Source organism: Dipodomys spectabilis, unplaced genomic scaffold (assembly GCF_019054845.1).
Source record: "Dipodomys spectabilis isolate Male_0828 unplaced genomic scaffold, ASM1905484v1 ptg000115l, whole genome shotgun sequence".
Taxonomy (NCBI): domain Eukaryota; kingdom Metazoa; phylum Chordata; class Mammalia; order Rodentia; family Heteromyidae; genus Dipodomys; species Dipodomys spectabilis.
Genome location: NW_024870792.1, coordinates 8,815,627 through 8,842,054, shown reverse-complemented (window position 1 = coordinate 8,842,054; position 26,428 = coordinate 8,815,627). Strand labels below are relative to the sequence as shown.

The 26,428-nt window shown below is 34.1% G+C and overlaps 1 protein-coding gene across 3 annotated transcripts in view; it reads right to left on the bottom strand.

Moving 5' to 3' along the window:
• Positions 1-22,107, bottom strand: part of Tfpi (tissue factor pathway inhibitor) — a 66,727-nt gene extending 44,620 nt beyond the window's left edge. Inside the window, exon 1 of one of the 3 annotated variants that reach the window (XM_042688370.1) lies at positions 21,845-22,107. The gene's annotated coding sequence lies outside the window, so the exon portion shown is untranslated. The remainder of the gene's footprint in view (positions 1-21,844) is intronic. The other 2 variants (XM_042688371.1, XM_042688369.1) reach the window with 2 other exon arrangements.
• Between the last annotated feature and the right edge of the window lie 4,321 nt (positions 22,108-26,428).

Here is a 26,428-nt window from a genome sequence, read left to right as displayed (position 1 = left end):
CATTATTGATTTGTAGGAATTCTTTTTGTTATATATATAGACATAAATTCTTTGTCAAATAAATATGTATCTTACATACATAAAATATACATAACATATATAGTAATGATAGATTGTACTATATTATACATATATAAATATAGCATATATAACATAATATATTATAACATACTATGCATATATAAGATGCATATACACTATATATACCATATGTAAATATAGCATACATGGAACTTATATATTCTATTATGTTATATTTTACATATAATATGCATATAAAATATATTAAATGTTTTCTCAGTTGGGATTATCTTTTCACTGTTATGCAAATTATTTTGATAATCACAAAATATAGATTCTGATATATTTGATTTTTAATAATGCAATATAGTTTTTAGAATATTCCTTGTGTTTTACATTTAGAATATTTTGTGTCATTTTCATTATCTCATAGGGGAACCCTGACCCTTTAGCATTTCTTTTCTCCCTCAATTTCCCCATCTCCATATACATGGAAAACCAATGTCTCATATTGTCTCTGTCTATCAGTTGCTAGAAAAGAGCAGTTGAATTATATGTGGACTTTTCTGTTGACTTCCTTTTATTTTCCTGTGTTTTTTCCTTTTCTGCATTTTAATCAAAATTATAAAGGTGATGTACAGAGGGAAATGCAGTGGTATTCACTAGGTACTATGTTGAAAATGAACTCTACAACTTGTGGATAGAGACAGGAGGGCAGAACTAGGAGAGAGTGAGGGAAGGCATGACATTGCTAAAAAAAGAAATGTATTCATTACCTGACTTATGTAACGGTAACCCTTCTGCTGGCTTCTTTCACTCTATAATGTTTTCTAGTTTCACTTATGCAATAGTATTATCAGATTTTTAATGTTGAAAATAGCCTGTAATATTGATAACTCACAGCATTATTTCTGTAATGCAGTTAATGAATGTTTGCGCTGTTGCCACTCATTAGATACTATGAGTAATTCTATGAATATTCGTTCATAAATTTTCATTTAGATATATTTTTGCATTACTCTTGGATATATATCCAGGAATGGAACTGTCTGGTTATATGAAGTATCTGCTATGTTTTATTACTTAACAAAATACCTAATGTAATTTGACTGTAAAAGAAATAAGGTTTTATTTAGCTTACAGATTGATGAAGCATCCTTACTGATTTGGACTCTGCTAAGGGTCTTGTAACTGATAGAATCATTTTGACTACTCTTTTAGGAGTGAGGACTCACATCATCATAACAAGTTGCTCTCATAAGAGATGAAGGGTCTCATAACCACTTGTAATGAAGTATCAAAATACAGAAGTAAACAAAAATTGGTAGTTTTTTTCTACATAGCATCAAAGAACAGGCAGAGAAAAAAGTCCCATTCATTATGACCTCAAAAATACCTGGGGATAAATTTAAGGATGTTAAAGACCTTTTAAGGAAAACTATAAAACACAAAAAAATGAAACTGAAGAAATCTCAGGAAGATGGAAAGATTTCTTATTTTTATGGATTGACAGAATCAAAACAGAAAATGATTATCCTATCAAAAGCAATCTACAGATTCAATGCAATCCCTATCAAAATTTAAATTACAGTCTTCAGAGAGTTAGAAATAGTATTTCTAAAACTTGTGTGCAAAAGACTCTGAATAGCCACAAAAATCATGAGCAAAATGAGCAATAATGGAGGTATCACAACACTAAAGACCCATAGTAACAAAACCAACATGTTACTGGCATACAAATAGTCATTTAGACCAGTAAAATAAAGGACTCAGAAACAAGCCCATACAGTTGCAGCCATCTGATTTTCACAAAGGTGCTAGAAAGACTAACAGGGCTCATCTCCAATAATCTTTGCCTACAATAAACACAATATGCGTCTTAAGAAAACTGAGGCTCAGAAATAGAGTGACTTCATCAACAGATGAAGATTAATATTTGTCCCACTCTATATGAATTCAGAAGTCATGATACATTTACCACACAAAGTTACCTTCCCAAGAATTGGCTGATTCGTGTCAATTCATTTTCTACAGGGTACCTTGCCTCTCCTTGCCTACAAGATTATTCTTGTTTGCTTAACACAGCATTACAGTGGAGATGGAAAACAAGAGCCATTAAATGAATCCTACTAATATCTCTGGATGGGTCCCTAGTAGCTTCCTTTTCGCCTCTCTTCTCTCCTCTCTTCTCTCTGTTCCTCCTTTCTTCTCCTCACCCCCCCCCCTTACTTTTTCTTTGAAGCTGTAAAAATTTTTAGAGAAATTGCACTGATTTGGAAAGAATCCAGTGCTAAACTCAAAGCCAGCTTTATTGGTTAGGTTTGAGAACCAAGAGTAGGAGAAACAGGGTAGGAAGTGAAGCCATATTCATCTCAATGGGAAACAAATGTTCTGATGACCTATATCTACTGGCACTAAAATATGTAGTCAATTGGTTTTCATAGCTGGAAGAGGAAAACTCAAAGGACATGTAATGATATTGATGAGAATAAAAATATATCGGTGACACACTAGCAAGAAGCTCACATGGAATGGATAAGAACAATTGGAATTATAACATTAGATTTATAGCACATTAGACAGTAGACAGCTAGTGACTTAGTCTTTTATTAGTTCCAGGATGTGATATTAGCTTGTCATTTTGATGTTGTCTAGAAAAATTTCATGTCTGTTTACTTATATTATGATCATTGTGGCAATACATTTATACTTCTTGATTCATGTTTTTAGCATCTATTGATAAACGTTTGAGATAATTTATGATTGATCTCTAAACTCAGGTGACAGTTATGTCAAAAACAATTGTGCTATAGCTGATTTTTAAAAATTTATAGTCTAAAACCTAACAGGTAGAAAAGGAAGCAAAAAATAATTTGAAAATATATTGGAGCATCATTCCATTTTTCTGTTTCTCTTTTGTGTTTATTACTTCTAACCATGCAATTTGGCTGAGCCCCAGGACTCCTACCCCCTGCACACTAAAAATGTGCAATTGGTTTCTAAATCATGTTTGTGTCTTTTCAAAAGATTATGGTTTTTTTGCTTCTCATTTTGAGTAACTTTGCAGCTTATTAATACCCGGGAAATAAAGGAAAAAAGAAAATGAACTAAATTTATGATATGGGAAGGGAGACAGAGAACTATATAATAGTTCTAATAGTATTCTATTTTCTTTTCATGTTTTGATGTTTGCTATCTATCACTACTGTAACTAAACTGGAAATCCCAAAGAGTTCACAATAACCTAGGTCTGAAAATAGAGTGTTGTTAAAAAGCATTTCTTACTGGGCTTCCAAGTCATGTTCCCAATGTAGAACTTGCATAATCTCAGGAAGAGGTCTGAATGCCAGTTTGTTCTTTTTTTGCCCTCTCAGAAAAAGAATATATTTTGAAAAAAAATAAAACAGCATTGTGGGAACATAAATGTTTGGACAATTTCCCAGGGGAGCTCCAAGGCTGTGTAACTGCATATTTAGCGCATACCAAAGTTTAACAAGTCCACACAGAGCCTTACTTATCTCACTATTAACTTTCAGCCTACACTACACATTCTTCAAACATCCAGCCATCACTCTCAGCATAGCTTTGAAATCAAACTTGTTATCTGTGACACAAATTTAAACTAAGATAAAAGATCATGAAATTCTCTTTGCTTAATATATAAACCTCATGTATTTCTAATGACAATAGAAGTGCAACAATCTACCATTAAAATTATATATTATTCTTCATAATGACTTGATACTTTTCAAGTAGTTTCTTAGATCTTATCTGTAAGATAAGTATTCTGAGTTGGTTAGAGCCTCACAATTTATTTTCCAATGTCATATGTCTATCTGACCCTTCAGTATCAGAGTCAGAACCAGAGCCTGGACCAGAGTACCCTTAAAAATAGATTTTAATAGATTTATGGGATAGCGACCCAAGTACAATTCAAGAAAATATCAAACTAGTAAGTATATTACTTACTGTGTTCCTACTTTCCTTGAAATGTAACCAAACTAGCAGTTTTAAGATGATGGTTAGACAATGCCAATCAAGGAACTGCAGAATAAACAGTTTCTCTGATCAGTTAGTTTTACAAGTAAAATACATGAGCGCATGTAAGTTTTTATTATGATTAGAGTTATAATTATTTTTCAGTGCTGAAGTTTCACTCCAGGGCCTTGTGCATACTAGATAAATATTTTTTTAACACTTGGGCTATGCATCTAGCCATTTTATGTTTTTGAGATATGCTCTTGTTGCAACTTTTGCCTAGTCTGGTCTTAAACCCAAGATCTTCCTACATGTATCTTCTGAGTAACTGGACTTACTGCTGGACTTAGTGTACCTGTTCAAAATTCAGAGAATTGTTCAGCTTAAACTCTATGCTTTTTCATTGATTGTTCTTAGTTAAAACCATTTCCACAACACCTTATCCCCACTTATACTGAATTCTGAGTTTTAGCACAAACTTAATTAGCCACATTAGCAAAGTAAGTATATAGGTTATAAACTTTAGAAAACCTGAGGATTTGCCACTTATGCCTGCAAATAAGGCAGAGAAGTTCATCCAGCAGTCAAAACCTGAATGAACAAATTAAAACAGGCCTACACAAAGAAGTGTCTACACAAAGGACTTGAAAATCTGTGAAGTATCACATATTTTTTTTTCCTTCTTAAACTGGCAGAAATACAAACCATCTATTCATACATGCTGGCTAAAAACAAGAGTTGAAAATCTTATTTAATTTGAGCTCCTTTAAGCATATAATTATCACCAATGTTTGAATTATTTGGGACTAGTTTTCATGTTATACATTAACATTTTGTTGATAGATTCCTAAATGCCATTTCATTTCCATGGGGTGGTTAAATTATTATTTTTCAACTCTGTTATAACAATAATACAAATACCGGTTTCCATTAATGGACCTTTGTTGTGGTTGCTATTGTTAATCACCATTATTATTCACTTATTTTCTCATATTCCCATTAAGGGAATTATAATTATACGTAAGGAAGACATATATATTATATGTAATAAAGAAACAGCGGATCAAAATGATAAAAATAAATTGTACAAAAATCTCTTTGTAAGTGTCAGTGTGTGGGTAGATCTCACAATGAAGCAAAAGGCCTATAATCATTGCAATCAGATTTTTTAACAGAATACTGGACAATTGAAATATCAGTAAAACCCATATCTGCTCATTGGTCTGTCTGTGGATTGATTAGAGTAATATGCTTCAGTATAATTGGCATGAATTATGGAAAGGCAATAAGGAAATGATAAAGGCAGTTGTAGCTTTCCAATGGGAGTGTATTCCACATGACTTTGTAGGGCCTGTTGCTTTAAAAACTCTCTGAACAATGTTATAGATGAAGTTGATATTGATGGATAAGCTGGTAAAAGTAAAAGTCAATACTTAGGCAACCTTCAATCAAGTTGTTCATGTTAGGCATTTGGCAAGAATGCTAAATCAGGTCCAATAGAAAAGAATTTCTTTACTGTCACTTTCAAATCAGACATCTTCACAGGTAAAAACATGAGGCTTTTGTGGCTAAAGCTCAGAAAAGCTGTTTTAGTCTAGTAAGGGTGTTCTAATGATGAGTCACAGAGAAGTTGACTTAAACAATGAAAATTTATTTTACAGTCTAAAGGATGGTAAATACTATATCAACTGGCTGAACAATTTGCTTGTTGGCAAGAGCTCTCTTCTTAGACTACCAAAGTTAGCTGCCTTCTAAATAATGACTGAAAATGGCTTCTCTGTGTATCTACATAAAAGGAGAGAAATCTTTCTCATATTATGAAGTTATTAATCTTAGTAGATTTGGACCACAATCTTATGATCTCATTTAATCCTAAAAACCTCCAACATCTTTTTCTCCTAATGTGTTCACATTGAAGGTTGGGCTCCCTCCTGTCAGTTTAGGAGACAACACAACTAAGTCTTTAACAAGAATATTCCTAGCTTTTCAAGAAAAGGTCCCAGTAAATTTGTCTCAGAAGTGAGCGTCACTGGTGTTCTATCATTGGACTGGAGTGGTAGGGGACATATCAGCCCTAAAATGTGCTTTCTCTTTTGGGAGACAATTTTCTCTGCATGTTTGCAGATTCCATGTTCTAAATCACAAATCTTACAAGTACAAATTCTAAACAGTTTGCCAAATTAGGGTGTGTGTTTGTGTGTGTGTGTGTGTGTGTGTGTGTGTTTCTTAAGAGAGAACAAGTACACTAGGAAAATACTTGTTCTTCATAATATCTTCTAATGAGAAAGTGTCCTTCTGAGTTCACAGTAGATTTTATCAGGGAAATAGTCTCTCATTGCCTAACTCTTTCTCTAGTCTCACTCCTAAATTGTAATTATAAATCATATTTGGAGAACAGAAAGATCTGCCCTCACTGACACTCTTTGGAACCAAAAATTGAGGCTTTTAAATTTTTCTCAGCAATTTAGTTCTGTGGAATATCAAATCTTTTGTTGAAATTAGCAAGACTTTCTCTTTTTTAATCATAAATTTGCATTTCATCAAAAATTTGTATAATAAATATTCTAGGGGAAAAAGCATGTTTGTAACATTTGCCACAAGAGTTGAGGAAATAAGTAGTTATAATTACTTATATGGAAAAAATAGAGACATTCTTAGCTGCAACAAAGAATAGTTTCTGCGATAAATTCCTTCTCCCTGAATCCTTCTTACCACTCCAGTCTTAGAACCATGGCCTAATCTCATGAATGCAATGGGAATATTGTATCTTTCTCATATCTATGCTCAGTGACATTTTCTGAGAGTACTTCTTTGAACACAAGATATAAAATAATTGAACGGGGCGAGAAAGGGGGAGGAGAGGGGTAGAGGAGATGGAAAGGGATGGTAAGGGGAACAAAGGAGGAGGCAACAATTCTTGATAAGAAATGCACTCATTACCTTGCCCATGTAATTGTAACCCCTCTCTACGGTATTTTCACAATAAAAAAAACAATTGAATGGTTTATGTTCTATTCCCTCATATCCTTTTGAAGTCATTGAACCTATCCCTATGTTTCACATTATATATTTATTTGAGACTTTTTTCTTCCAAATGCATGTTCTTTACATGCGGAAATTATCTATCCTCTTTGGTATCTAACAAGCTTAATGAAAGTTTGTAGAATAAATAAAGGAATTAAAGGATTATTTTAAATACGTTATCTTTAAATAAAACAGAAAGGTCACTAAAAAATTAAAACAATTATATAAAAATTTTGGGCCCTGTTATCACAATGGACTTCTTTTTTTATTTTTTATTGTGAACATACTGTACAGAGGGGTTACAATTATATGGGCAAGATAATGAGTACATTTCTTATCAAGCATTGTAGCCTCCTCCTTTGTTTACCCTTTACATCCCTTCCCAGCCTCCCCCCACCCCCCCACCCAATCCTTCCCTCCCCCACCAAAGTTGTAAAGTTCGACATGACAACTTGTACTTCTCATTGTTGCAACAGGTCCACCTGTATCCTTATTTAAACGACTTGCTTTTCCCCTTCCCCTCCACAAATTATACCGACATCAAATACAGTGAAAGCAGGGGTTATACTGTGGGGGAAGGACATACAAAGCAACAAAGAAATAATCTTATAAATGCATTAGAAATTAATTATCATCTTTTTTTTGCCGGTCATGGGGCTTGAACTCTGGGCCTGGGCACTGTCCCTGAGCTCTTCAGCTCAAGGCTAGCACTCTACCACTTAAGCCACAACGCCACTTCCTAGAAATTAATTATCTACCAAAGAAAACAGTACTTATTCAACCACTTCTTCTTTTTCTCTGTCTTAAATTAGCTGAAAATCTGCTTGTTTCTGCATTTATTAAGTATGTTTTCATAACTCCTGTTGAAGGATAATAATAGAGCCACACCAGCATTTGGTCATAGCTGACCTGCCCGTAGGAGAGGACAGATGACTCCAGCAGAGATTAACACTGGCTGCTGTCCATAGAGAGAGCTGTAGCTCAGACTTCCAGAGAGGGCCAGACAGTGACTGTGATAGACGCTACTAAGTTGATCATATTTAATAAGTGGAGGGGGTCTCTTGCTTATACTATCCTATCCATGAATTCAACACTATGATTTTGCAATTTTATTATTGTGATAATCATTGTATCTGAATGAGTCTTCTCCATGGTACCTTGATTGTCAAAATGCTGTTTCTTTTTTTGGGTTCTTAGAAAATAGATCAATAACAATAATAAATGGATCCTCAATATTTGCTATTATCAACGCCTTCAGTTATTATCTTTCACTGTATTAGTTTACTTCAACACTTAACAGAGAGTGTAAATAAAACTGTAAAACATTATGTGGCCACAAATCACCTCTCACTATCATCAAAATCAAAGAGTTTGTACAATATAGACAACAATGATAGTGACTTCATGATAAAAGATGTATTTATTGAGAGCTGGTATTGTATGTGTGTGCATGTGTGTGTGCACCAGTAAAGGGAATTTAACTCAGGGCCTGGTCACTGTCCATTAGCTTTTTTGCTCAAGGCTGGTGCTCTACCACTTGAGATGGTTAATTGAAGATGTTAACTGGAGTCTCCAAGACGTTCCAGCCTAGACTGGCTATAAATAGTAAGTGATCATCAGATCTCAGCCTCCTGATTTTGTGGAACTACAGGTATGAGTCAAAGACAACTTTGTAAACAAAATATTAAAAACTTTTGAAATGGTGGAAAGAAAACTGATAGTTTGGGCTAAAATAATGAAGTGTACAAAATATGCAAGAATTGTTATATATGTATCTTGCAGGGGGAATTTTCACATAATAAATTTCTTAGAAATAAACCTTTAATGAAAGAATTTAGAGAATTATAAAATAACAAATATTTGAAGATGCTTCAGATTGAAGAACAAAGCAATCCAACCAAACAATATACTATTTAAAATTTTTCCATTTATCATATGTATCCTCACATTGCATGAAATTCATCATAAATATTTACAACACAGAGGAAAAATTTGATGTAGAACTATAAATGTCCTCTTGTCAAGTATATTTGAAAGTTTTATAGAGGTATTTGTAATATTATTTGGAAAATCAGAAGCTTCTGCATAGAATTTTGGGATGGGAAATACCTAACAATATATAGTAGTATAATATTGATAATAGGGTTGAGGAGAAGTAATTGATTAGTACAGAAGTAAATATATAAAATTGAGAGTATTTTGTGACTGACATGGTAAGACTGTCAAGGAAGAGTCAAAAGTCAAGAATGTCAAGAAGTCAAAATGTCAAGAAGTCAAAAGCAGCTACCGTTTCTGATTTAGAGAAAGTTATCTATGGGTGTTTCCAGGCATGGAGGAGAGCAATCAGAAAGAAAAATTCATACATATTATCTTGGAAAGGTGCTGAATTCAAGTCAAGGCAGTTTGAGTTAAAAGTATTTGTAAGACTTTCAATATAGTCACAAAATAAGAAGTCTAGCATATACACACAAAGCACAGATTAGATGTTTCCGCTAGAGATGAAAATGTATCCATATATAATTAATAATTTTTGGGGCTGGGAAGGTGGCTCAGTGGTAGAGTGCTTGCCTTGAATGCCTGAGGCCCTGGGTTCAATTCCTCAGCACCACATAAGCAAAAAAAAAAAAAAAGCCGTAAGTGGTGCTGTGGCTCAAGTGGTAGAGCGCTAGCCTTGAGCTGAAGAGCTGAGGGACAGCACCCAGGCCCAGAGTTCAGGCCCTACAACCGGACCCCTCCAAAAAAATTAATAATTTTTCTGCATCGTAGGTACAATTTGTTATTTAGTAAGTAGGATATAATACTTGATATGAAACAGTCTCTTAATTTTTTTTTATAACTTTTAGTTTATAATCTTCGTAATGACTGTTCAGTGACTGTAAAGGTTGGGATAGAATATTTGAAAAGTAAACTAAGGAAAGTCTAAGGAAATGCGGGAGCTGTGCAGACACCAATGGAGGAAGACTTTTCAGAAGCTTCCATTGTCAGCAATGCCTAGAGCGCAGAGGTCTTCAAGAGACAAAGACTAGAACAAAGGTAAAGACTGAGTGACAGCAGCTGCATCGATCTCCTTGTAAACCATCCGTCAGTGTGGGAAGTCAGCAGCAGGAGAGTGCGGAAGGGACAGGAATTCAGACTCTGTATTTATTGCATTATTATGAATCTCTGCCAAATAGGAAGAGAATGCATTTGAAGAAAAGGATTAGGGGGGAATGTAGTTTTTACAGTTCTGTCACAGGAGAGGGGAGAAATAAAGCTAAAACGGAAGGAAAATGAATAGAGATCCTGGGCACAGATGAAGAAGACTCAACTTTGGCCTGGAGAAAAAAAATATATTTTTCCTTAAAATGAGATATTTTCCTGGTGGGGTGGGGAAACACAAATAAATTTGCAAAGTGTGCCTCTGTGTGTGTGTGTGTGTGTGTGTGTGTGTGTGTGTGTGTATGATAGAGCAAGGGAGAGAGAGGGAGAGGGAAAAGGAGGAGGAGGAGGAGGAGAGAGTCAGGAGTTAAGATATAGTTTAGATTGAATATTTTCTTGCTGAAATCTAATTTTTATGTTATGAAAAGGTTATGGTTTCAGATTGACAAGAGAGAACATTTTAAGCAATATGAAATTTGTTTTATTCTGATAAAATTAAATGAATTATTAATAATTTCTCATTAAATGATTTCTGGGCTGTTGAGATCCCAAATCCTCAATTCATAGTATTTTGCCATGAAAGATTAGCAACTTTGTCTATAGATACAGAAATTAAATACATGAATGGTTTATAGCTGGATTTTATCAAATGAATAGAGATAAAGGGAAAAGAGCAGGATTTTGAAAAGTGTTGATTTAATTGATTTATATATTAATACTTATTCTACATGTTTATGTTTTTTGTTCAGGAATTCCTAATTCTTTAGTAAAATCACCTTTGGAAACCGCATATATGAAAATAGCCAATTATGCATTAGTATTTATTTTGCCAGAGAAAATAAGTAGATTTTAGCACAATAATGCTATGATACATTCATCTGTCCAACATATTATTACACAAAATTAAATTGATAATGATAATGACTAGGTGATTATGTGAAGAATAATCAGAGCAATATGAATTTTTGAAAACTACAAGAATGTGAGACAATTTGCTTTTCATAGAGCAAAACGGTTTTACAGGAAACATTGCATTTGATTTGTGATGTAGATGCATTTTTTCACAATTTTAAAAAATATTGGTTTGGTCATCTTTGGTTTATGCAGCAATCTTTGTCTGTCTTTTTATATAGTTAACAGATTCAATATATTCATAAATTCAGCTAGTAAGGTGTGAGTAGTTTGTATCTACTCCAGATCAAATCTCCTGTAAACTGTATTAATCACTGTGATTCTATTTCTCTTACAGTGATTGGTTTAGATATTTTTAATTGATAAACCTCTGGCAATGTGATGAAAGGGAAATGTGCTATCCTCTAGGGTTAAAGATAGGGTGTTTTAAAAGTGATCCTTGACTAATTGAAGCTACTTGGAAAAATCCTGTGTCCTCTCTTTCATGACTGTAACTAAGGGAATCCTCATGTGACACTGAAGACCCTAAGTAAGCAGTAATACATGAGAAAATGGAAGAATCTAAATTTGTGCCTAGTGAATCAATCTTAAACCAGTGACCTCTGTATTATCTGTAATGTGAGACAAGAAGTGAACACATTATATTAAGCTATGCATTCTGTACTTTTTCTTTTTTGCTCCCATCAGGTAAATATAACTTAACAGTTATCTTGCTATGTTTACTTTTCTGAACTAACTACTCACCAACTGAAAAAGAAAACAAATTCTTTTGATTGGATGGGATGACAAAATTAGTTCTGTGAAGCCCAGGTGAAAATTACCTATTTTTATCTTTAAAACTGTTGATATTGAAATGATTCTTAGTATTTTGGCTATTTAAAAAAAATCCTGAAATGTTCATGTTACATTTTATAATTTCACTCAGATTAAGAAATAATATTCTAGATATGATAAATAAATATTAAAATCACAAACCAAACTCTGGCAGGAGTTGCAGGCTGTATTGATCCTACCCATGTTTTTGAGAAAACTAGATAATCCAGTAGGGACATTTAATATGAATTTGCCTCTTGTTATAGAAAAATCATAATTTTGGGGAGAATTAGCTAATGTGAAATTCCCTGATGTCAATAAATGAGTCAAGCACACATGTTGACTACATTTTAAATTAAGACCATTTCTCTGGTTTAAATAACTTGTTATTCTCTCTTTTAGGAAAAAAAAGTAGTTGTCATGTTCAGAACAGGGGAATTTCCTCTAGGAAAATATGTTAAATTTTTTGGCTCTGTGGATCGTTCATTAGTCATAGTATAAAAATTGAAAGTAAAAATAATCTCATGGGAAGGAAACCGGAGTATCAGGCAGAAAATGAGAATAATTTGTTACCACAAGATAGCATACAACCTGGGCTAAAGGAATTGTTTTATTTTATTTATTTATTTATTTATTTATTTTTGTCGGTCATGGGGCCTGAACTCTGGGCCTGGGTGTTGTCCCTCAGCTCTTCAGCTCCAGGATAGTGCTCTACTACTTGAGCCACAGCTTCACTTCCAGCTTTTTCTGCTTATGTGGTGCTGAGGAATCAAACCTATGGCCTCAAGCATTAAGGCAAGCACTCTACCCCTGAGCCACCTTCCTAGGCCAAGGAAGTATTTTTAAAAATTAACAAAAACCTTAAATGGAAGCAAGCTCATGCCATTTTTATATTGCTACTAACGAAAGAAAGCATGATAAATATATAAAGATAAACATCTGAAATATCTGAATAACTTTCTTTTCAAAGTCTTACATTTGTACACTGACAGAACTTTAATTCAATTTCAAAAATTGTGACCGTTCATGAAAGGGCAATTTTAATCTAGTCTCATGGATTATTTTCTTTTGGGTCCACTAAAGTAAATTTCAGATTATTAACAATTACTAGACATTAGCATTTAATCAAGATTTTTCATTGTGCTTTGGACCAATCTTCTATATATAACTGAGAAAGTTACTGAGTAAAATAAATATATTTTCTTATTTTTGTTATATTTTTGAAGAAGAAAAATACTTTCCCCTAAAAATAATGAGGAATATTAATTCTTATTCGCAGTTAAAATAATTGAGAGCCTTGGATAAGGAGAAGAAAGAAAACCTGAGAATAAATAGTAGAATGGAGTATAAGAAGGGATAAGAAGATAATGAGAAACTAAAGAGCAGGAGAAATGCAAAGAGGTAGACATATTTCTTAGGATTTACAGCTGAGATTGAAAGAGAATGTGACCCATTATGGCTGTTGATATTTTTAAGTCTAAACATACAATGATCACAATAAAATAAAATTCACATCATAAAGAAAACAATAAAATAAAAGTCAATCAATGAAATAAATAAAGTTGTAAAGAATACTCTTGCATTATACCATTCTACATTCAGCAGTTCATAAATTGATTAAAGCTCTTGTGAAAAATAGATTTTATAGTATAATGTCTCCCCCATCCCCTGCAAAATAATGTAGCATTCATTTTGAATGAGTTCACCTCTCTTCTTTGATTGTGATACAAATCAGTTTCTTTAACAGAAATTTGATTTGTAACATGCTATTGAGATATAGGCATGGAGGAAACACAAAAGCTGATATTTCAAGCTGTGCTCCAGTGGTTCACACCTGTAATCCTAGCTACTCAGGAGGCTGAGATCTGAGGATCACAGTTCAAAGTCAGCCAGTGCGGGAAAGTTGGGGAGACTCTTATCTCCAATAAATTACTCAGAAAAAACTAGAAGTGGAGCTATAGCTCAAGTGGTGGAGCACTAACCTTGAGCACAAAGAGGCTTGAGGACAAAAGGGACAGATCCAGGCCCTGAGTCCAAGCTCGAGAACCAGGAAAAAATATAATATTGATATTCATATCTAAAACAAAATATAAGCTTCTGAGAATATGCTTTCTACCTCTAGTGAACACAAGGTTCATTATTTTTTTTTGGGGGGGGGGGTCCAGTCGTGAGGCCTGAACTCTGGGTCTGGGCGCTGTCCCTCAGCTCTTCAGCTCAAGGCTAGCGCTCTACCACTTGAGCCATAGCACCACTTCCGGCTTTTTTCTTTTTGCTTATGTGGTGCTGAGGAATCGAACCCAGGGCCTCAGGCATGCAAGGCAAGCACTCTACCACTGAGCCACCTTCCCAGCCCAGAAGGTTCATTATTTTAAGAAACTCAAATATATAAAATTAATTTTGGTTGAGAAGAAAGATAAAAGCTTGAATGTAGGGGCTGGGAAGGTGGCTCAGTAGTAGAGTGCTTGCTTTGCATGCCTGAGGCCCTGGGTTCGATTCCTCAGCACCACATAAGCAAAAAGAAAAAAGCTGGAAGTGGCGCTGTGGCTCAAGTGGTAGAGCACTAGCCTTGAGTTGAAGAGCTGAGGGACAGCGCCCATGCCCAGAGTTCAGGACCCACAACCAGGACCCCTCCCCCCAAAAAAAAGATTGAATGTATTACACATGTGTTTCTACTGTGGCTATTAAGAATGAAATTGTTATAGAGAGACTTATGTTTGGTGTATTTGTTCTCCTCTTTGTATTTGTTCTAGCTCTCCACATGTTAGCAAGAAAGGTGGATGATGTTTCAGGAATAAATTATGTATCGATTGCATTCTCAATTAACTAAGATAATCTAAATATATCTACTATTTCACATTGAGTGTGTTATTTATATATAGGGATATATGTACTTGCTAAGTCATAGAGAGACAACTGAGATCTTTCTAAGAAGGTTCACTTTAGAAGTTTGATTCATAATTTCTGTTGCCATGTTAATATTGTATTTTTCAATGTCAAGGAGCAATAGCTAAAGCCAGGCCAAGTGCTTTGTTTTCCTTCAAAGTCCACCTATTTCTACTCTAGGTTTTGTTTACTTCTGATTATCTGAGATTATGAAAAAAGGAGGGCTAAATGTTAGCTCACATATAGAAATTCCCTACAAAATGTTACCATATTATTGTCTTCAGGAAAAGAGGAGAAAACTGATGTTCAATGTGCATGTGATTATATTTTTTAAGCATTTGGATTTCAGATACATGATAATTCAGACAACTTGGTCTTCCAAGAGACATTATGGCTCCAAATTTTGTTTATCCTCATGTAGTGTAAACCTAACCCAATAGCAAATCACTTTTCAATTCTAGCTGTGAGAATATTTCTTGTAATAAATACAAATGTGGAAAATCCCTAGAATTCTAATTGTGTTCTCGGGAAAAGTCGTATTTAACAGAGGTCAGAGGCTGGTTCAATGCTGGAACTTCAGTTGCTGGCAACTACACGTCTCTGTTCAGATGACATCTTGAGTTAGGCCTTTCTGAATCACCACTCTGAGAGGACAGGGAACCCCAAGCAACTGAGTCATGGGTCACAAGGTGTAAACGAGCTGAAGTTCAGCCAGTTCCATTTATGGAGTAAAGTATCAGACCAGGAAAGAATGAGAATCATATGTCACTAAAAGAACGATAGATAACTGAAGCTACTTCCTTTTCAAATGAATAGGTTTCTTTTTGCCCTCTCACCTTACTATTAATGTTCTTTATTTTACATTTTTATAAAGACTAGCAAAGTTGCTTCTGTTTGTTCCTAACGAATTTCAACCTATACATAATCATATAATATGGAATCAGAAAATGTTTTCCTATTATATATCATTCTTAATTCCTTTGGGAATAATTTTCAAGGCACATGGAATATAAATATGAATTTGATTAGCACACATTAATTGTCTGAGGGGGTTAATTTTCACAATAGCAGACTTATCCTTCTATCACTCTCCCTCATTTCTCCTCAACTTCCTCAAACTAACCTTAGCTAGTTCCATTTTTTTTCTGTTTCTACACATGAACACAAAATATTTGGACCATATTCATTCTTTCAACCTCCCTGTTCTCCCTTCCTCCCTCTCAGTAGCAACTCATGTCCCAGACAGGAATGTTTTACATTCCTGCCATTCAGTTTTTTAAAAGTCTATGTTAATTAATGAGCAGCAGTAGCTCATGTCTACCAGCTTAGCTATTCAGAAGGATGAGATCTGGAGGATGGCAGTAAGAGACCAGTGCTAGCATAAAAGTTGACTGGACTTCATCTTGAAAATAACCAATAGAAATCAGGAATAGAAGTATTACTCCAGTGGCAGAAAGCCACTAGAGTCATGCCTAGTTAGTGTAAGACCTTGAGTTCATACCTCCTATATTGGTTTCTCAAAGATTTCCTAGGACCTTGGAACTAGCATAAAAAATGTAACATTTATATGCCTCAGAGTAGAAGAAAAAGTAGCGTCAAGCGATGACATGGACCAAAGAATACGAAATAAATACTTCAGGTGAAGATACACATGATATAAAATAAGCTGAGAGGTAGGGTAAGAGACTCTCAAAACTCCTTGATACCTTTTTTGAACATCAAAGAATAAATCATTTTAAGATGTCTATTCATCTTATGATGACATTTTAGTAACAAAATTCAGTTTTTGATATTTTCAAAACTGAACCTAATTGCATGTTTATATTAGATCCATGCTTATATTAGATCCTTTGCAGGACACGATAATACACAACATTTTTAATTTAAAATTTTTTGGAATTTGAGACAGCTTGTAGAAAATTAATGATGTAAAGGGTTAGAGAGTGAGGGGGTCAAGCTAAATAAAGTAAGCTACGTTCATATTTGAAATATCATGGTGAGCTCCCTCTTGAACTATTAATATGTAGTATGTGTGCATGTGTGTGTGTGTGTGCGTGTGTATGCATGTGTGTGTGTGTGTGTGTGTGTGTGTGGACTGGTAGGACATGTGGATTCAGGGCCTCATGTCTCTCTCCGCTTTTTCACTAATGGTTGATTATTTATTCTATTTTATTTAAAAAAGCAAACAAGCAGTATCCTTACTATAAAGCCCAGGTGGCCTGGAGCTTCCTATATAGTCTAGACTGGTATCAAATTTGGAGTTCTCCTGTCTCAGCATGCCAAGTGCTGGCCTAAATGAGATTAAAAACTGTAGAATTTAGATGATACACAAGAACTTGAATAAAGTATGCATCCTTACATACTCATAGAACAAAACACTTACGTTAATATAAAATATTTCAAATGCTAATTTAAATTTTCTATTCAGATTTTTATGTTTGCCTCATTTGGCATATGTAATTGATCTGGAGACATCTGAAACCATACTTCCTTTCACAAAAGGAAAAAGTTATGTGTAGGCATTCTCTTCATAATTTATGAGATATAACAGCTCATAATTGTGTTAGGTCAGCCAGACATTTGAATCTATTATCGTCTATGTTCTTAAAACTTCTCTTTTAATTTATACTTATTTTTAATATATTGATAAAATGTAAATAATAATCCTATTCCCAGTCGAAATAGATCAATAGACTAGACTTATTTTGCTCCCTGGGGAAAAAAAATCCATGAAATAGTATTGACCATACAGTTAGAGAACAAGAGTACAGTTCTGTGTCCTACATTTGCTCTGAATTGTGTTTGGAAAGAATCTCTTCTTTAATGGGCAACTTGGATCCTGAATTCGGGAGACAAACCCAAGTGTATTGGAAGGCAGAGTATTGGAGGTTAGAGAGAGTTATACAGAGATGCATTAGAGAAAACAAAACAGAGAAAACACATAAAGCTGGGACTATTTCTTCACCCCAAGTTGCAAAACATTGCAATTAATAGATTATCAAGGAAAGTACTCAAAAGATTGTTTCAGCAATGGGGAAAAATTAACCACAGAATAAACATTGGCTTATTCCTGCTCAACAAAACTCAACAGCAAGACTAAAAAATAACAAATTTTCTAAGCAATTAAATCACAATCCAGAACAGAGATTAAAAAATCACATAAATACAATGTATCCAGCATCCAACAATGTAAAACACAATATCAGGTATCCACATATAAATTACAAAGCATTTAAAAACAGTAATGTATAAACCATAATGAAGAAAGGCAAAATGACGTAGAAAATATAGATAATAAAGAAGAATATAAAAGCTGCAATTTTAACTAAATTGTATATGTTCAAAAAGCTAGAGACAAATATTAAAAATTCAGAACATAAAGAACCAAACCAGGTTTCTAAAGATGGAGACAATAGTAGGTAAAATGAAAAATATATTAGATGGTATTATAAGCCAATTATGCACAGTAAGAGAAAAGGTCAGTAAACTTGGAGAATGATAGAAACTATGCAAATTGAAACCCAGAGGAAAGACAGACTACAAGTCATAAATGAAGCATTTGAAAGTTGTGAAATGACTTTAGCATCCTAATTAGTTTCCATTGAAATAGAATCCTGGAAGTGCTCCTTTCCTTTTGCATTTAGATATATTCAAAATCAGTGACATAAAAAGGGCAAGTATAGATACACCATTTTAAAATAACTGTTTTGATTTATTTTCTGAGGTGGAAATATCTGTGACTTTAGCTTTCTAAAGAGACATGAAAATGTTAACAAAATATTCACAACCAGTTTCATGTCATTTCTGTAATTTCTCTGTTTAAATCTTGGAACATGAGGAATGAGCTGATGTGAAGTGAGGTGTTATGTAATTCAAAGTTCTGACAGAGATAGTTAGTCAAGAATAGAAAGACAGCTTGAATTAGGTTGGTTTTGTGGGGGTGCTGAGCATGTAGTACTGTTCAAGGGTAACAGTGGTACACTATGTAGGGTAATAAAAGCATTACTTCCATAGTATACATTCACTTTCCTTATGATAAAGTAGACTTACTTTATATTCCCTAACAAAAGCATGCACTATTTTTCATCACTGAATTGTATTTTTTTGCCACAATCCTACATCTCCTCAGAGACTCATGATCTACCAAATAAAAACAACTGGCATAGTTTTACTGCTGTACTGGGATTTCTACTGTGGAACATGATGTCTTGTTATCCTTTTTTGTAAAAAAAAAAGATTATGACTTAAATATGTATTTGTTCAAACTAAGAACTTATGGCCTCACAAAGACAGCACTAAAGAGCAGAAAAGGGAAGTTTCCTTGGTTTGGCAAGGAAGGAAAGTTTATTCATCTCTGTGAATAGATGTACTCAGTCTTTTGTAGTGAACTCCTAAGCACTAGTTCTACTTGGTACTTGACACTTGAGGAAATGAAAATAGGAAGAGAAGGATAATATATCCCTAGAGTTGATACATTGTATCAGTCATTGAGAATCAGAGTCAAGAAAGATGGTCTTCATAAAAAAAAATCTTGTTAAAAAAGCCCATAACAATCTTTCCTCACTTGAGTGAAATTGGATATCTAGAAACAAGGACTTCAATAGGCTTGCTAATTCAGATGTTTCCTAAGAGACCTAGTAACAGAAAGAATTCTAATGTTCTTGTATTTCTATAGGGGTAGCAGAACTTCCTTTGACACTAATATATTTTAAAATACTTTTACCATTTCAAAAGGGATGTCAAAAGTACGAGTCCTCAAATGGACGAAAGGTATAATGGCAAATAAAGACATGGTGGCTGACTGGAGAAGGCTTTTATTGAGATTGGATGATTCATTGTAGTGAAATTCACAAACCATGTCTATAGACTAGAAACAAATTGCAGATAAAATCAAGGCATTTTAATTTATACTAACAATCCATTTGCCTAATTTGTAGTAAGTGTTTTTGTTTTGAAACTCGTATTCAGATTACTTCACATTTCATCTTGACTCTACTTTGGATATTTGTAAAGGGTATTTACTTTTACTTCCCTTGTATTGGGTAGGAATATAACACAGAATCACTGTACAAAGTTTGCAACACTGAATTTAATTAACCAATTATTCCTAAAAAATTTTAGTACATTTACTGCTAACTTAAATTGCTAGGCATTCTGAAAACAGATTCAGCCTTTTGAGATTGGCCTTTTTTTCTCTAGTCGTTCATTATTCTAAGCACTTACCTTTTGAATTTGAATAATGTAGATTGCTAAAATTAAAATCAAGTTTCAACAAAATAAACCACCAGAAAGTGGATACAGGAAAGAGATGGAATAGGGCTAACAGGGAAGGGGCAGATGAATGAAGAGGAGAGGGAGGGACAATGCAGTCAATCATCCAGTGTATCTCCTACAAAATCCAGAAAAGTGAGGGAAAGGGCAGGCAGAAGATGAGAATGTTGGAAGGAGGAACACTGATCAAAATGCACTGTATTTATAAACTGCTTTGTTAAGTGGAAACCCCTTTGTACAACTACATAAGATAATAATAGAGGATACAAATAAATAAAAATTATTTCTTAGGGAAGAAAAACATTTATGTTATGAAAACAAAGTAAAAGATGTACATGTCCAGCTTGGTATATGTAATGAGAAGAACTAAATAGTAGCATGCATGCCATTTAACTTTTCCAATGCTCCATGATCACCTGAATAAGACAATTTTATGACTTCCCAACATAATTAATCAAATGCTTCAAAATATTTTTAAAGTTTTACTTTTTATGTTTTTGTGTAAGCCATTAGCACCTTCAACTTGTTAATACTTTAAATCATTTTATTTACCAGGGACTCCAAATTAACAGGACTCAAAATCAGTTTCCAAAGAGACTATACATTGTTAGTATAAGGATCAGGTCAGATATGAATAAAGTGCCTTGAAACAATCACACACAAAATGAATCATGTAAAAGAATTTTTTTGAGTATCTCCATGTGGCCCCAACTATTCCCCTCTGACATAAATTCTGTCTTTACACGTAACATGTGACTCACTGGCTGTGAGCTTCCTGCTTGTCTTCTGCCCTTTGTGTTTGTGTTATCTCATATTACACAAAGTCATTTTGTGACTAATTTCCAGTGGTCTGAGTCACAGTGTAGCTGTTATCTTTTCTTTTTCTCTCATATGGAACAGCTTTGGCTCTCATTTCTTAGTACTAATTCTTTCATACAGATGAGTATTCTTCATAATTAGATAAGTACATGTTACATTACTCCATTATTACTCTTATACTATGTGTTTTTCTATATTACCAGAAGCAATGTTTCATGTTACATACCATTTCATGATGCTGATATATAATCTACTGTTTTTATTCTCAAAATTTCAAAATATTCACAATTTTGAATATTTTTGAATATTCAAATCCTAAGGTTTCATATTTAAAACTACTTTAAAGCTATTTTTGTTAGGCAATTAGGCAATTGTTAATGCTGACATTAAAATAAATAGTGTTTTACATTATCTTTAAGTAGTTTTATCCAATAGTTGTCATTTAACAAAACAGTTTCTGAATACAACATGTCTTGTTCAAAGGTCACCCCTTTCAACATTCTCACCCATCCCGCCCCTACAAGAATTCTCATGTTTTGTTGCATTTTAAACATCATCATCTAACCCCAAAATGTAAGAAATTGCTTTAAACAGAAGACTGATAGACTTCTATTATGTTTTTTTTTAACATATTACTACACAAACTTAAAGATAATTCAAACTTTCCAATTAATTAGACACTGGTAACAAACTCTACTACAATTTTAAAACAAAAAAAGGCTACATCTTACCCACTGTATAGAACAATTTTTTATGGTCCTAAAAGCAATAATACTCCTCAGACATTTGCTTAAGAACTAAATGCAAAATGCAGAGTAGTAAATTTTGCATGGTAACCGAGTCTACTTTGTTTATAAGGAAGAGCTGATTTTCATTTTAGGAGAAGAGATAGTAAGTCTTCAGTCTGTGTTTAGCAGCTTTGTCCAAAATAAGAGAAATAAAAAATATTTCTCATGGACTAAACAGTACATTCCCAAATACTCACAAGTAAAATCTCTGAAGAAAGTTCTTGCACGGAGAGATTTTTTTTCAGAATAGACGTGAAGTTATTTTGTTTTCTCTTCCAGGTGTTGAAACAGGACTTCTGCTCTCCGCCTCTTCTTTTAGACACATCAAGAAAATGAGGAGTGAGGAAAACTGAAAGAAATGCAACCTGACCCTGCTCCCAGTGGAAGGGCGAGGTAAGGATTTTGACGGTTTGCAGCCTGTCTCTCTGTGTATCACAGGAAAGAGGGAGCCCTGGAGCTTGTTACAGAGATCACAGCACTTGGAAAAACCCTAGCTTCCTGTTAGGTCACGGCAACTTTGTCTCTATTTAGTTTAAATTTGCCAAACTCTTCAAAAGCACTTTTTCTTTTCCCAATGGAGGAAACAGATGAAGGAAACGTTACACTAAGATTTTTTTTTCAGAAAGGATTATTTTTAATGTGTGTGGGTATACATACATGTATACATACATAGACTATATTTATATATCTATACTTATGTATAGATATATAAAAAAAGAAAGCAGTATTTTTGATGTGTGTATATTACAAGAATCTTAGTTATATGTATCTACGTATAAATATTTTATAAATAATAAATTAAACTAGAATTCTATTTTTGCCATAAATGTAAAGAATTCCCAGATTTTTAATTTTTTTTAATTTTTTACTTTTATTTATTTTTTATTGTGAAAATACTGTACAGAGGGGTCACAATTACATGGGCAAGAGTACATTTCTTATCAAGCATTGTTGCCTCCTCCTTTGTTTCTCCTTACCATCCCTCCCCCCTTCCCCCTCTCCCTCTCACCTCCCCCCTCCCCTTAATGTTCATTTTCCACATAACGTCTTGTACTTCTTATTGTTGCAATAGGTCCACCTGTATCCCTATTTAAACAATTTGTTTTTTCCCTTCCTCTCCACAAATTATACAAACATCAAATACAGTGAAAACAGGGGTTATACTGTGAGCAAGGGACATACAAAGCAACAAAGAAATGTGTTAGACAAAATACCAAGAAGGAAAAACCATTTGAGTCCTTATCTTGGGGTTCATTTCACCTAACATCAACTTATCTGACCTTTTCTGCTTGTCTCATACATATACTGGTTATTGCAAATAAGGGAAACCATGGGACCTATGTTTCTTTGGGCCTGGCTTACTTCACTTATAATTTTTTCAAAGTCTTTCCATTCCCTAACAAATGAGGCAATGCCATTCTTTCTAATGGAGGCATAAAATTCCATTGTGTATATATACCACATTTTCTTGATCCATTCATCTACTGAGGGGCATCTGGGTTGGTTCCATATCTTAGCTATGGTAAATAATGCTGCAATAAACATAGTTGTGCTGGTAGCTTTAGTATGGTCTTGTTTCTGATCATTTGGGTAAATGCCCAAAAGTGGGATTGCTGGGTCTTAGGGATCTCTATGTGGAGTCTTTTGAGGAACCTCCATACTGTTTTCCAAAGTGGCTGAACAAGTTTACACTCCCACAACCAAGAAGGTTCCCTTCTGTCCACATCCCCTCCAGCATCTGTTGTTCTTAGAGTTCTTGAGTATAGCTATTCTAACTGGGTGAGGTCTCTGAAGAGGAAAGAAGGATGGCCAATAGACACATGAAGAAATGCTCAACCTCCCTAGCCATAAAAGAAATGCAAATCAAAACAACATTGAGATACCAGATTTTTATTTTTTAAAGCATTTATTACTAGGTGCCTGTAGCTCCTGCCTGTCATTCTAGCTACTTAGAATGTTGATCCTCAAATTTCAGCCTCCCAGCTCCTCTGGAGGCTGAAATCTGAGAATCACTATTCAAAGACAAACCATGTGACCCTTATTCAATTAACTACCAGAAGAAGCTTAAAGTGAATCTGTGGTTCAAGTAGTAGAGTGCTACTCTTAAGCAAAAAAATTAAGGACAGCACCCAGGCCCTTCATTCAAGTCCCAGGACTTGGATACACATTAACAGAAGCATTTATTTATCATTCCATTATTAATAAGAGCTCCTATTTCAGGTTGTTTCTTATTTTCCAATTATTTCTTTCACATTTTCAGAATATTTAAGAGAAAAAGTGATAATTATTAGTTTTCTCTTTTATTTAGAGTGATCACAAATAATGTATTTTCTACTGTAAAATGTTAGTCTGTCAATCCTACCTCTATTGCTTGCTAATTTTACAACACTTAAAAGTTACTGAAATTCTCTCTGTCTCAGTTTCTTTTCTTCTAAATGAGTAATAATAAAAATTCTTAAGCTTAATATAAAGTGCAAGTGGATTGGTACATATATAAAGGACTCGTGTCTGGCCCTAGTGCTACCATTGTTACTGTCATTCCTATTATTTAATATCATTATTTATTTTCAAGATTTTGAAATATTTAGAGATCTCACTCAGCCTGGCTCTCTTGTAGATCCAAATTGCCAAAGATAATGCAGTTTTTCTTTCATAGACTACGGTCAGATCAGGCTAAAATCACTGGAGGTTTGATAAAAATAAGTAGCAGATTCTACTTCACTTTGAAGGTTGATGTCCTTAAATCAGAAAATCCAACTTTCCTGTCTTCTCCTCCTTCCTCTTCTCTGTGTCCTCCAGTTTCTTGCTTCTTTCCTTTGACCTCTGTGTAAAGGACAATCTTTCTTCCTGTGGGTGTGTTTAACCTATAATGGTCTTATTTATTTCTCATAAGTCAGAGGTCTTTTCTATTTGTTGGCTGTACTACACAAGTTTCCAAGTCTGAGCAGTGCCATGTAGTGAATGAAATCATACAGTGACTTCAAAGCATAAGTTCTCTGTGATTCTCCCTCTTCTGTGTCCTCACTGTCAAACTATGTTAACAACTAGTCCTCTTGTTGCTTCCTGCCGTGACACATGCAATTATTATTGATACTCCCTTCTTACTTAGATTGTTAAGTAAGGTGTTGTGTGCCTTATATGTCAAAGGATATGTTACATTTTTGACCAGTCTGTAGGCTCCACTAAGATTGAGATAAGCTCAATCAAATGTATTTTCTTAACAATTTGAACCTGGATGGAAAAAAGTAGACCATACAGGACAGATTCTGAGTTAACAAATTGCACCAGCAGCCGTTATGATTGTGTGGAAGACAGCAGTATTGAGAAAGCTAGTATGAATGCTGAGTATGAATGCTGAAAATAGAGGAAAGGCAACCTGTAACATCTTGGGAGAACTAGGGAGGGAATGAAAGCAAGAATGAAATCAAAAGCAAAAGAGGTCTGTAGTGATAGTGTTTTTCCAGGTCTAGTTCAGGTTTCCTATTGAAGAACATGCATCCTAGTATGAAACCCCTTTGTCCTGCAGACATTTAGGAAACCATTTTTCTTACTATACAAAGAGCCCTATGTGAAAGAGCTGCAGGTGAGATGAAATTCTTTTCTCAAAGATCAAAGATTTTTTTTTTTTACTTAAGCTGTACTTAGAGTCAATGAAAATTTCTCAACTTCTCTCCCTCAACTTCTCTTCTTATGTAAACAACCTTGTTGTTTCACTATAGTGAATCTACACTGATTGGGTAACATACATTTATTTTAAATCTTATTTTATATTAATGTAAAGGTGATTGCAGAGAGCTTACAGTTATATAAACAAGGTATTGAGTACATTTCTTGTGAAACAGTGTTACCCCCCCCTCATTTTTTCCCACTTTCCTCCCCCTCTATTCTCCTTTCCCCCCATTTCAAACATAATGGCTTGTGAGTATTGCTCTTCACCCATTGTTCTATGTCTCACCATTTTGTGATTTCCTTTCTCTTCCCCAAATCAGATACATACATATATGTATGTATGTATACATACATACATATATATATATATATATATATATATATATATAGCATACCAAAATCAAAAACAGTGACAAGAAGAGATAAATCAAAGAGAAACCATGAGACCTATGTTTCTTTGGGTCTGGCTTACTTCACTTAATATGATCTTTTCCAAGATCTTCCATTTCCTTACAAATGAGGTGATGTCAATGTTTCTGATGGAAACATAAAATTCATATATATATATATATATATATATATATATATATATATATAGCACATTTTCTTGATCCATTCATCTACTAATGGGTATCTGGGTAGGTTCCACATCTTAGTTATAGTGAATAATGCTATGATAAATATATTTTTGCTGGTAGCTTTAGTGTGGCCTTTTTTGTGATCATTTGGTTAAATGCCCAGAAGAGGGATTGCTGAGTCATAGAAGAGCTCTATGTGTAGTCTTTTGAGGAACCTCCATGCTGCTTTCCATGATTTCCCTTATTTGCAATAATTAGTATATGTTTAGGATAATCTTAGCATATGAGCAGAATTGCTCAGTAGGTATCTAAATATGAGAGTATAAGATGATGCTAAGTGAATGAAACCCAAGTCATAGACACATGTTGTTGTTATTGTTGTATATGATTCCTTGTTTCTTTTGTGTGTTCTTCCCCCTATGGTTTATTCCCTGTTGTCACTGAATTAGGGAAGGGAAAGTGAACAACAGAATGGTGAGACAAAGGATAAGGAGGGAACCAATTCAACAGTGATACTAACAAGACAATATGTTG